The sequence below is a fragment of the Micropterus dolomieu genome, linkage group LG02, assembly GCF_021292245.1.
Source record: "Micropterus dolomieu isolate WLL.071019.BEF.003 ecotype Adirondacks linkage group LG02, ASM2129224v1, whole genome shotgun sequence".
In the NCBI taxonomy this organism is placed as follows: Eukaryota; Metazoa; Chordata; class Actinopteri; order Centrarchiformes; family Centrarchidae; genus Micropterus; species Micropterus dolomieu.
Genome location: NC_060151.1, coordinates 23846723 through 23859985, shown reverse-complemented (window position 1 = coordinate 23859985; position 13263 = coordinate 23846723). Strand labels below are relative to the sequence as shown.

Here is a 13263-nt window from a genome sequence, read left to right as displayed (position 1 = left end):
ACATAGCAATATTTTTTATGTAAAATGCAACGTGCAACCTCTAAAAGATTATTGTACAAAGTCTGCAGAGAATAATAGTTTAAATACAGCTCTCATCTTCAGGGTCTTGACAATGACGATGCGAGTCCAGAAAAACACTTCACTTAGTAGAGACTGAAGCTTTTTTTTCCTTCTCTTGAACTTACATTATATATAATTACCTACCATGTCTCAACCGGATTAATTGTCAAAGTGACGTGCAGCAGTCATCTTCACAAATAGTCACTCTTTATATTTTGTATATATATATAGTTTGCCAGTCTAAAGTCCTGGTTACCTTGATCTCAACAGAATTGAGTGAATCACCAAATGGTTCATGTAAAAATATTTCCTGTCCCTGTATAGCCTTGGGAGGATCCTGAATGAGAAGAATGCAGTGAATGGTAGAATAAAATTAATAAAGGCTCGAGCAATAGTGGTTGTATTGATATTTCATTCTCACCTGCCCCAGCACATCTTGGTCTATTCAAAAGTAATGAAACAGTCATAGCTCATGAACCTCAAGTCTCACTTAATTACATGACAGAGACAGAGGGACAGATTTATAGGAAAGAAAATGCATAGATAAGTTGAATACATTTGCGTCTTTACCACGTTTCTCATTACGGTTACATTGTTATGCTAGAAATGAAAGACAGTGCATAAGAAAGATTATACATTCTAGCACTCCGCATGCCTCAGCAAATGAGTCATTTGTAGGAAAGGAGGCTGTTCATAATCAAGGTCTATTAGCTGCATCTACTGATACAATCCGGGCTCCTTCCCTCCACAGCCACATGGAAATCATTCATTTTCTCCCACAGTTTCACCTGAATTCTGTCTGTAATCTGATGATTACCTGATAAGTTCTCCCAGCAACGTAGTAACATTTTCATCAGGAAACTAAGGGATTCACACAATTATATCAGGAGAGGAAAGGTGTGGGAAATAGAAAGCCTAAAGAACACACAAAGAGTCTTCCACAGGCTGGCTATAATTGCAATTCAAAACATTTTGCTCAATTGTAATATTTTTGTTCTGATGTCCTGATTGTGTTTTGCTGTCTTTCCATGTGATTGAAAATCAAGGTAACACAGTGTGACACAAGTAACTGATGGAGATACCTGGTTGTATTCAGTCACACAAGACAATAATAGGGAGGATGGCACTTTATGGTGCACATTATCATGTCAACTTGAGCTGTTGTGTGTGGCAATTATGATTTCTACATGCTTAATTTCTCTGTCATGTCACATTAGTTCAGGTGTTTCAAGGTTGAGTGATTGGCATGGTTTGATAGCAGTGCTTAAGAGGTGCAACAAGGTGTAAAGCTGGTTGGAAAAGGCTAAAATATATGTTTATTATTTAACTTTATTCTCGTAGATTAGATGCAAATATTCTGTTGGTGTCTACTATTACCCTCCTTTATTTTCTTGATTTTCTACCTGTCAATCTGTGTAAGGCAGTGATTCTCCTCTCACACCTCTGCATGACCTCCAAATCATTGTCTGTTTCTGTCCATCTTTATTTCCCCCTCCCCGTCCCTTCTCCTGAACTCAGTTTCCAATCATTTTAACTCTCCCATGCAATCATTTCTTCTACTTTCTGCCCCACCTCTCGCTCTGCCTCTCCCCTTCCATCTCGCCCCTCCCGTTTCTTTAATCGTTCTGTTTTCTACTGAAGGTTACTCTTGCCTGCAGGGCTATGAAAATGTCAGAAAGGCCCACTCCATTTTCAGCTACGTAAATAGCCATTTCCCGCCAGAGCAAACCCACTTTCCCGGGTCTGACCTGCTACGTTGCACATCACACTTCCCACCTCCTTCTCTACATTACCTGAGCACAATAGTGGGGTGGGGGGAAATGAACAGTGCTCTTTCATTACTTATCTGTCATTTTCATATAACAGACTGTTGCCATTGTCCTCTGTATTCATCTCCCTCTTGTTCTCCATTTAAACAACCTCGACTCATGAGGAAAAAGCTCAGCTACATAAATCCATATGAAACTGCTCCCACTCCTGTAGTTGTTGTCCTGCTCACAATAAATGCCTGTATATGTTGTTATTAAAAGCTTGCTTTCAGGAGAAGCAGTAATATTTATTAGGACAGATACTAAATCTCATCCATTTGAAAATAGGCTAATGAAATACCAACAGGAGGAACACTGGGTGACTTGTAATTTTCAGTATTTATAGCCTCTAATGGACAAGTAAACTTCTATTAATCATAACTGGAATCATGGTTGATATATTGAAATATATTTCATAAAAAAATGCAACAGCCATGTTGAAATCAAATGCTAATTCCACTTTCCAGGACTCACAAAAGAGCAGAAATGGACTTATTAACCTTGCCTAAAACCACTTTGTACTCCCCAAACCAAACAGCAGGTTCGTGCTGTCATTTCAATTTATCAGCACGGAAAGAAATATGAAAACGTGTGTCCATTGACAGACATGGAGGAAGCACTTACAGTGTTGAAGAAAAAGCTTCTCACCCATCTTCAAGTCACTGGTTCCATTAAAACCTTATTCTTTTTCGAGGGACAAATGCTCTTTTAAGGCTGAGCGAGTGTTTTTTGTGTAATTCTCCAAAGGTTTAGTGTTTTCTCTGAATTAGAATAGAGCTTTGGATGCAGCGGAGGCGGTGTGGGCTTTTAAGGATGCTGCAGAAATATTAAACCTAGATTTGTGCCCTGAATCTTTTTAGCAAATATAAAACAAATTACTTATTTGATCTTTCTTGTTTTCTAAAACCACTGTTCTAGCTTCTCTGCCCTGTGTATTCTCACACTTTTGAGAGTGAGCTCCCACAGGTCATGCAAGGCTAGTTCATTTCCGTGTGCCATGTCCCAGAAAACCCTGACGTGCTGAGCGTCACTCCCATCCTCCACCCTCCACTAACACTCCCCTGATCTTCCCTTTCAATTTCCTGCAGCTCCACAAGACAATAGAGAGCTACATCAAAGGCCCGCATGAGGGGTTTGATAGCTCACATCAGCAAAAAAAATAAATCATTCACACACAATTCTTGTTCAACAGTATTTGGACAACTCATCATCTTTCAATGCACTTCGACAGATTATATTTTCTCTGAGGTCTCCTTTAGAAAAAGTCAAAGAAAAGCTGTTCAGACAGCGTGTGCTGGCTGCCATAAAGACTGAAGAGTGGAAAGCATTTTCAAGTTGGCTTGATCCATTTCAACAAAATGTAAGGAATACAGGTCGGGTATGAAAACTGAAAATAGACAAATTGTTCTCTACACAAATTGTCCTCTACACAAATAGTATTCATGCTGAGAATATATATTGATTCAAGCCACCCCTCCATAGGTTTTGCACTGAAGGTGACTGCAAAAGTACACATACATGTGCAACCCCCCCCCCCCCCCCCCCCCCCCCCCCACACACACACACACACACACACACACACACATTGTTTGATAGAGCAGAAATAACAGGGAAATTATGAACACAAAAACATAATTGAATGGTGGTCCAGATATAAAATTACTTCTGGATCCATTCAGGCTAATTTACCTTGGTTTACTCTGTGTTGTTTCTCTTTTAACAATGGATATAGTGAGTCAACACTGTCAGTCTGGCACTGCCCTCCCGCTGCGACTAGAAATTACTTTCAACAGCTTGATCAAATTAATTGGCTTGACTGTTGGGCAGAGGGAGATAGATAGACCATTAGCTATTGAAGGGGAAAAGATTGACAAGTATGGTGTTTCTCAGGAATAATTGAGAGGGAGCCCTGCGACTGGAGGGAGAGTGAAGGGTACACAAAGAAAGCAGGCCTCAGATGAGGACAAAAGAATAGATTTTGCAGAAATGAGCCTGCTTTGTTTCCCCTCCTTGGCAGGAGTCAGATGTTTTGCTGTGCTCCATCTTGTGAAGCATGACTCCCTTTTCTGCTTAGACACAAAACCTATCATTTGGACATTTGTGGATAGACGAGAGAAAAGCCGCTTTACCAAAGACAGGAATAGACATTTTGAAAAAGGAAAAAAAGGGGGTGTGGTGGCAGCATGAAAAGTATTCAGCGTGGAAACATGCGTTTCCTAGTAATACACTGCAGTGTATGATTAGTTTTATGAGAATATCTAAAGCCAAGAAAAACAACAGAAACATGATGAAGGCTTGAACAGTGTTGCTAATTGCTATTGCATCTACTTATGGTAAACCAAAGGGACTAGTGAGACAATGGGTGAGCAGGAGCAGTGTGGATGCCATGCTACCATATTGTTGCTTGTGTGAGGGTTGCTTGGAGGGCAGGGCAGTGGCAGAGGTATGTAGCTCATTCTAATTGGATCTGTCAAAACTCACCACCAGTTAATGTAGTGCCTCTATTAGGCAAAGCTGCAGCCCATGACCTGCAGCTCTCCAAGTGTGATCAATGGCTCCATTTGTTATTTTGCTGTTGTTGTTATTGCTGATGATAATGACAATGACAACATTTTTGAGACAACTGGTTCAAAATTGAAGTCACTGTTAGACAAAAACAGGCTTTTAAATTGTGAAAACTGTGGCTAGCATACTGAATTTATCATTTGTAAGTTAAATTGCTAGCTAATTAAGCTGACATAGGTTGTTGGAAATGCTAGAACAAGAACCCTGTAAAGGGCTCTTAAATATTCTCCTATATATATACACTTAAGCTTTTTGTAAGACCTCTAGTGGCCATATGACAGTAGCAAAGGAGGAAGTCTTGTGTCATAGTATAAAGAGCGACAAAGTCCACGTAAGGAGTTGATTGGGTTGGTTGGATGGATGGGTCAAGGAAACTCAGGACTCTCACTCAGGGGGCCGAGGTTCAACTACTGTTCAGTCAACGTTAACTTAAAGGTTAAAGTTGAATAACGTTTTGTGGGTGAATTAAGTCATATGACTTACGTTAATGCTAACCAAACTATGACCGTTTCCAAAAGTTTACCATGTGTTAAACGTCAAGTTACTTATGTAACGTACTTAAGGTCTTTCTTAACACTAGAACCGCCAATGGTCAAATTTTCCTGCGGCTGTTTTTTGATTGTATGTATCTTTGTTTCAATATAATATTCAAGTCCCCCAGTCTTTGACTTTTCCAAAAAGTGTGCTATGTAGCACCCCCTATTTTTAAAAAATGTCAAGATAAAACCAGATTTAAAAAATTACCCCTATAGAGAAGACAGTCATTTTAGCGCTGTTCATTTCGCGCGTTTAGATAAACATTCTATGTTGCCATTGGCAACGCCTTTTCCACTACAGGCATTACACTTGCTCAGCGCAGTGAGTGAAGGAGAGTCTGACAGTGGGGGCTGAGCGATGTGTCCTAGGTTGATTCTGCATCGGGTCATTATCTGACAGCGATCTTGCATGAAGTAAACATGCATAAAAGCCGGTGCTTATAGCTTTTGTGTTGCTACATGATCATCAAAACTAATGCTGCAATAGCCTAGTTTGTCCCTGTGATAGAGGTGTGTTCTGTGGTCCCTTCAAGTGAGCGTGCGGCTCCCTCGTGTGTTTTTTGATCGGCTTTAACTTTTCCAATGCTATGTATTTTTTAGTAAAAGTGATCATTATATATTTTCCCGTTGGGTAAAAATCTACTATGAATTTTAAAATTGATTATAATTGTTTATTTCGAATAAATAGCCTACTTTTATTTAGACTTTCAAACTTTTGTAGCTATGTGTTACTAGGCTATCTGGATGCCCGATGGAGTCCAAAAAAACAAGCAGAACAGTAAGAACTAGCCAACATTATTACCGCCTATAAAACACAATAACAGTCAGTCGTTTTTGTAAATTGTATGCTGCATTTAAATTCGAGCTGTGTTTAGAATATAACTAGGCTATAACATCTATAACAGTGGCGAGTGGACGACATCAAAAGAACCGCCGCGTGTGATCGTGCCCTTCGTAGATGCGTTGCGCAGGCGATCGACCTGCACGGTGAAGACAATGAATAGAATAAACATTCGGTAAATGCCTGAAATGTGGTAATGGTGTTTATAGGAAACGCACAGCCAAGGTGCTGAATGTTTCCCAAAGTGAGTTGGAGCAACATGTAGCAGAAATAATCACAAAATCACTGCATTTTTATAACGGGTAAATTTTACCCGCTATGGTGGTTATAGGTAGGCCTATACAACGAACCCTGGCGGTTCTAGTGTAAAGGTACTTTCCAACGCTTGAACATGTAATTTTGGTGAACGGCTATATAGACTTTGTGATCTTATTTTCCAATTGTCATATGTTGTTTTGGGACAATTGAAAATGGAAATATTTTAGCGTTAAGGTATGACAACGTGTTAGAAACAGCATTCTTGAAAAGTTCTAGAGTGCTCGGAAGTTAAAAAAACATTAGTTAACGCATTATTTAGGCTAATTAACATTGACAATTATTTTATCTCACGTTAACACAGTTTTTAGATAAGATATAACTTTATTAATCCCCTGTAGGGGAAATTTAGTTCAACATAGCAGCACAAAGGAATATAAAAAACAGATGTAGTTTTGTAGAAGTATTAACACACTATACAATCAATAATAATTATTTTCAACCATTTATTATTATTATTATTATTATTATTTTGAAAGTCCGTTGCTCACTGGCTCTGAATACACATACAGTCAAACCATGGGTCGTAGGAGGGGTGGGATATTGATCAGCCTGCAAATCACCCACCCAAACAAGCAGTGGAGGGAGGCTTCGGCAGACTACGCTGGATGCAGTGTGTGGTAGAGGTAGATAAACAAAAGCAGGACAAGTGATCAAATGCCATAGTGAAGTGGATAGCTACACACTGCATACTGATTAGTATTTGGGAAGATGTCGATCTTAGGAATGTCCTTAAAATTGCAACGTAGTCGCTTGGCTGGAGACACCGCTCCACGAGTAAATGGCAGGCGCTCTACGGAGAGTAACCATGGAAACAGCTTTTTTGCACTACACAGCTGTAGCCTACTTAACTTAAGTTAAAATTCTATTTAACTTTACCTGATAGGCCTACACCTAGTTTTGCGGGGATGCTCTGCCATGAAAATTCCCTCCTGTTGATGTCCTGATAACTATTGGGTAAACAGTGTTGTAGTAAGACCAAGACCATCAAAAAGTGGTCTAGACCAGTCTTAAGACCACTTTTTGATGGTCTTGGTCTCGTCTTGGACTCGACCTGATTTGTACACGGTCTTGTCTCGGTCTCGGACATTGAGGACATGGGATTTTATTTCAAGACCAGTCAAGATCATAACTTTGGTAATATCAATAAATTGCTTTTGCATTGTCTGATTTATTTGTTAACATCCTAACTTTGATTGGATGTAAAACATATTGCTTCAAATGCAACCAATAATCCTAATTAAAAATGTATTTTTACCGTTAGCGACTGTCACCCCTGTCTGTCGCGATGGTCAGCATGGAAAAGAAGTGTTGAATAAAGACGTTTATGTTGATTTCAGCTCTTAGTGTTTGTATGTGAGTGTTTTAATGGAAATATGGATCTTTCAGATCAATTTGAGAAGTACCTATGATCTTGAGCCACATTTTATTGTGTGTCATGTGGGGAACCGGTCTTGGTCTTGACTCGGTCTCGCCCTTCCTCGTTGTTGGTGTGGACTTGGTCTCAGCCCCTAAAAGTCTTGGTCTTGTCTCGGTCTCGATAAACTCTGGTCTTGGTCTTGACTTGCTCTCGGTTTGGGCGGTCTTGACTACAAGACTGGTAAACAGTAATAGATTCTGGAAACCCACAAACAGTGAGGATCAGTCTCTCTTCCAGTGATTTGTGCTGTGCGTCGCGACAAGAAATTCAAGACAATTCAACTTTGGCAGCGGGAGGGCGTGTGCGTGTGGCGAGCACAACCGCGACAGTTTCACGGGAACGCACCCGCTTGTTGTTGTTGCTACGCCTTGTGCTTGACCACTTCACCTCACTCTAACAGGGACACGTGCTACTGAACATAGACTATTTCTGCTGCTTGCTGATAAAAGAAAAATGTTTCTGCTGATACCTGTGCTGATCCCAAGAAAACTGGACTCTGATGGTAACTTGTTTTAACAAACTATAAAAGATGCCCTGGCAGTGGCAAATAGCTTTGTTTTATATTTGATTTGATTACATTAATATTTAAGTTGAGATTTATTTTATTACTTCTGTGTAAAGGGAATACTGCTGGTAAAAAGCACCTTATTTGTTTCAAGTGATTGCAACCACATGTTATTGCACTTTTGTGTATATAGAAGTACATTTAAATTAAAAGTGCGCAATACACTACGTTAGAATTCATTATTAAATTTTGTGCAAAATAATGCGAATAATCCCAAGAAAATCATTCAATTAATTGCGATTACAAGTTTTAAAAACATTCTCCAGCACTCTTCTGGGAAGTAACATGGTTAGGTTGCTGCAATAAGCTAATTGGCTGGACATGCTAACATTTGAACGTTGGAGGAGATAAACGCACTGTTTACTCCTCTTCATTAAATTTTTTAAAAATCGATAGCAGCTATGTACAGCGTGCTAACCTCAACAACCCAGCAGTATTCTAACATTAACATAGCTATCCATATTAGCTAGGCTCCTTACATGATTTCTTATAACTTATTTGAAGGTGGGTCACTGCAGTGTAGTGCAGATTCTAGAGACTTTTTTAGGTCATCTTAGTTCTAATAGTAATTTAGTTAAAATCACCTTAATATTGGTGCATGAAAAACCAATCACTGATCATCCCGTCAATCGTTGATAGCTGATCCAGTCGCCAATCGGCACAAGACTAGCGCTTCATCATGTGGAGAAATCCAAATCTTGACAATCCTGCCATGCCTACAGCTAAGCTATGATAGCACAACCACTATCTGGGGGAGGGTTTAGCTGTTTACTAATTCTCTTCCCTAATGTGTCAGTTCACATAAATCCAAATTCAGAACAATCATTTTAAACTCACTCCAAGTGATATCAGCTGCTGAGGCTTCTGTTGCCACTAAGATACAATTTTGTGCTGCTCAAATGAATGAACGCACCTTGTTATAGAATAATCTACAGACACTGCTCCAAACACCTCCAGTGTTTTCTCCAATTGTCTTGACCCTGTACAAGACCCTGTACTGCCTTTCTAACTAATTCTATTGATTGCTTATTATTTTTATGCTGGAAATGAGTGCAACCTATAGCTTACAACATGTAAGTAAAACATTCTGAGATTTGAAGTAGTCTCCACTCTTTATCTGACTGTCTCAGATAAAAGAAAGGGATCAATACCTCGCTGTGCCAGAGCTTCATAAATCTGCAGAAATCTTTTTATGCTATATGAGCCCTCTACTTATCTCTGGCTCCAACTGGTACAGAGAAACAAGGCTTTTTCTAGGTTGGACTGGGCTGCTTGGGGATTGTAACAATGTTTATCAACCAGCCCTATGAGACTTTTGTGTTGTTGTTGTCTCTTTCTGTTTACATCAGATTTCTGGGAGTATGTCCTGTGTCCTGGCAAGGTTATAGATGATGAACGACTTCACTTACGTGTGACAGTCTAGTATTCCTCCTCCAGGACATATGCTGTTGTTCCTCCTCTCTAATTCAACCTTTCATTTTTCTACTCCATATGAAGATTTTCTGAACTCTCCTTATTCTCCCTTCTATAATCCATTTTTGTACCCTCTCCTCCACGCCCTGTTGTTCTGTTACCATCATTTCTCTCTGTCTGTAAAATTAATAATTTTCATGACACTAGTCATTCTTTACTTTTCCCATTCGTCTTATTTTTAAGGTTGGTATTGAAAATATCAGACTTCGCATGTCTAAGCCTTGACTACTTTATACTAGTGAGGTTTCATGGCATGCAGTAATCGATATACTCATCACCGAACCTGTGGATAGACTGTTTTAGTCAAATGCTTTTGGGTTCCTCGAGTGTGCAGTTGTTTCAGCCAATAAAAAGAACAGAAAATAGTGAACCATTGCAAGTTTCTAGAATCCCAAGCTGAAATAGGTTGTTTTTTTTGTCAAACCATTGTCCAAAACCAAAATATATTAAATTTACAGTGATTTAAAACAGAGAAAAGCAGCAAATATTCATATTTGAATACAGCTGGAATGCTGGCCTTTTTACCTGATAAAAAAACTTAATTGTGCAGTTGATTATTAAAGTAGGGCTGTAACTAACAATTATTTTAATTATGTAATGGTAAAATGGTAAATGGTTTGTATAGCGCCTTTCTAGTCTTCTGCTCACTCAAAGTGCTTTTACACTATGTCACATTCAGCCATAATTATATACTGAGCCTAAGTGCTCAGGATGCAAAGTAACATTCACACACTGATGGAACAGCCACCGGGAACAATTCAGGGTTCAGTTTCGGGGATTGAACTGTTGATCTTCTGATTAACAGGCAACCCGCTCTACCTCCTGAGCCACAGTAGCCCATGTATTATGTATTAAACTGATTATCATTTCCCTGATTAAATCAATTCATCATTTGGTCTATGTCAGAAAATAGTAAATATTTGTCACAATATTTCCCTGAGCCCAAGGCAACAACTTAAAACTGCTTGTTTTGTCTGACCAGAAGTCTAAAGCACAGAGTTGTGTAGGCATATATTCTAATTTGAAAAATTGTAAACTGTGGGCATTTTTTTTTTTTGCTTTAAGAAAATAGGTAAACAATGAATTATCAAATTGGTTGTTGATTAATTTTCTGTCAATCAACTAATTGACCAATCGTTTCAGTTCTATACCAAAGTTGTTGTTGACTCTTTTGTCAATGGAATAATTTATTATTGTTTCAGCGCTACAGTATTTGTCAAGGTGAGATGAGTTGAATGTATTCCGTTAACCCTCACATTTGTCACACATACAAGGCAAAAAACTGTTGGCTGTCAGATGAGTCCACAATAATCCCAACCAGTCTGAATGACTCAGAGCGACTCAACATGGATTAATAACAGGGATTAGAGTGACACAAATTGTGGTCAATACCATAGACAGAGGAAGGAGGACAGAAACATAAATTTATTTTAGTCTAGACCAACCATTACACCTACACACACAGCTATGTACATGGACACACACTTAAAATAAACACTACCTAGAATAATAATACTTAAGAAACATTACTCTGTCAACATTCTCTACTTCTCTACATTTTAATGTGAGCACTAATATTTATACTGCTGATATGTGATAATGTTTTATTGTCTAAATACCCAAAAAAAGTGCTACAATGTTGTAGAGTAAAATACTTTGCCAGTGAAACAGTTGAACAATCTGGCCTAAGAAAGGGACAAGACAGCGAGTAGCAGACAAAAGCCCGGCCACAAACTGGCAGACAGCAAAGACAAGTGTGTCTTTTATTTGTTCTATAATAAAGCGTGAAATAGGCAAGGTAACTCTCGACTCTGGCACTGAGAGCTCCAGTCCACTTCAGAGAGCAACATCCTCAATCCAAGGAGATGAGTGACAACAAAGATGCACCCTTTGAGTACCTATAATTGCTTTCATGTTGCCCTGAAAATACACACAAACATTATTTTCAAGCATCTGGGTGTTAAAAGGAACGAACAGTGAAATTAAAATGTAGAAAGGAATGTTCTGTATAAAATTACTCTCCATCTTGAATTCATTCGAGAGCTTATTGATGGCAGCCAAGACACACTTGCCCCGAAAAAAGTCAAATGGCATTACAAGACAGAGAAGAAATGCCAACGATACCCATGCTCCCTCCAAATCGCATGACTCCAAACATAGTTGACTTGCAGTACTCTACATCCACACAGGCTGGGCGGCAGCTTGATAAGCACTTTGAACTACAAATAAGGCACAGATGATACATAACAACATACAGTAGGACAACGGAAATGTCAACACTAATCGTGTCACTGAAAGTAACCTGATCCACTGCTGTTGCCATGAGAATAGAGACTGTGAAGTCCTATCGCCTAGACAAGAAGGCCAACAAACAACACAGCAAGCTCTCAGACAGCACAAACAGCTGGCTGACAAGTAGAGCGATCCCAGAGGAAATGCCCGTCCTGGTGACCGGCTCACTGTGCTGTATGAGATATTTGTGTCTGTCATTGTCTCTGTCCTGTGTGCGTGTAAGTCCTGGAGAGAGTATGTGTGGCGACTACACAAGAAGAAAGCGACTTGTTGACAGTGTGAGTGTGTTACTTTATGTGTGACTAGCCTGACACTGGCCTATTAGGTGTGACTTCTGTCCGAAGACAGGAAATTGACCAAGTCAGGGGCTCTGTTTTTTCCACCATTGCCATAGTGTGGACTAGTTCCTATAATAATAATCCATGCGAAAGATGTTGGATCCTGTATCTCACACTAGCTGTCTTCCAAAGTAAACAAGTTAGATATGGATCCCTTGATAGATTTTAAGGTTGGTGACCAGATGATTGAAGGGATAATACAAGAAAATAAATATTTCTGTTACAAATAATATTTCATAACATTATTAGGCATTCTGTTGGTCCACCACTTTGGTCCAGACAGAAATATCTACTGGACTAGAGTTCTACTGGATGGATTGCTATGAAAGTTTGTCCAAAGTTTCAGTTATCCTGTGTAATATTTCAACATCTACAACATGGATTGTCACAGATATTCATAGAAACCAGAGGATGAATCCTAATGGCTTTGATGATCCCCTGACTTTTCCACTAGGATCACCATACAGTTCACATATAGCCAATTGCTAGATGAAATTTCATATGCACGTTCATGTTCCCCTCAGGATGAACTGTAATCACTGGTGATTGACGCCCTCAAATGTTTTATAGTGCCCTCATCGGGTCACACTTTCTATTTGTCCTTTGGTTTATGACCATCTGTCAAACGAACGACAGTCCCATCTGCCTCAACTGTATTTTGCGTTTCCTGTTATTTAGCAAATGTTAGTATGGTAACAATGTGAACTCAAAATACTACAGAGCAGCTGCATTATTTGCAATACAACACACATCCACGATACAACAAGAGTTTGACTAGTCAGCACAAAATACACCCAGGTAGACTATCTGCTCATGCGCTAAACTGGTTCAACACACCTCAGTGGATGGACAAGTACGGTCAGTGTTTCTCTCTCATATGCGTGTATGTATTTCAGGAAGATAAATAAAGGGGAACACATTCATTTAGGAATCCCAACAAGCTGCTTAACGTTAAATTTTCACCCGGAGTACAGCAGCTGTCAAAGTAGAATATGCATATAGGTAACAAATAAGCTGCCAGTGCACAATTAATTTGGAAACACTCACCTG

The 13263-nt window shown here is 39.3% G+C and overlaps 2 protein-coding genes and 1 long non-coding RNA gene across 4 annotated transcripts in view; 1 reads left to right on the top strand and 2 right to left on the bottom strand.

Moving 5' to 3' along the window:
• The window catches only part of LOC123967290 (zinc finger protein 385C-like), a 611432-nt gene that overhangs the window by 139179 nt on the left and 458990 nt on the right, over nt 1-13263 (bottom strand). The window lies entirely within an intron of this gene.
• Nucleotides 1-13263, bottom strand: part of LOC123960032 (zinc finger protein 385B-like) — a 146757-nt gene that overhangs the window by 132096 nt on the left and 1398 nt on the right. The gene's annotated exons all lie outside the window — the stretch shown is intronic.
• LOC123960062 overlaps nt 13056-13263 on the top strand; it is an 8428-nt gene continuing 8220 nt past the window's right edge. Inside the window, exon 1 of one of the 2 annotated variants that reach the window (XR_006822431.1) lies at nt 13056-13071. This is a non-coding gene — a long non-coding RNA (uncharacterized LOC123960062). The other variant, XR_006822432.1, reaches the window with a different exon arrangement.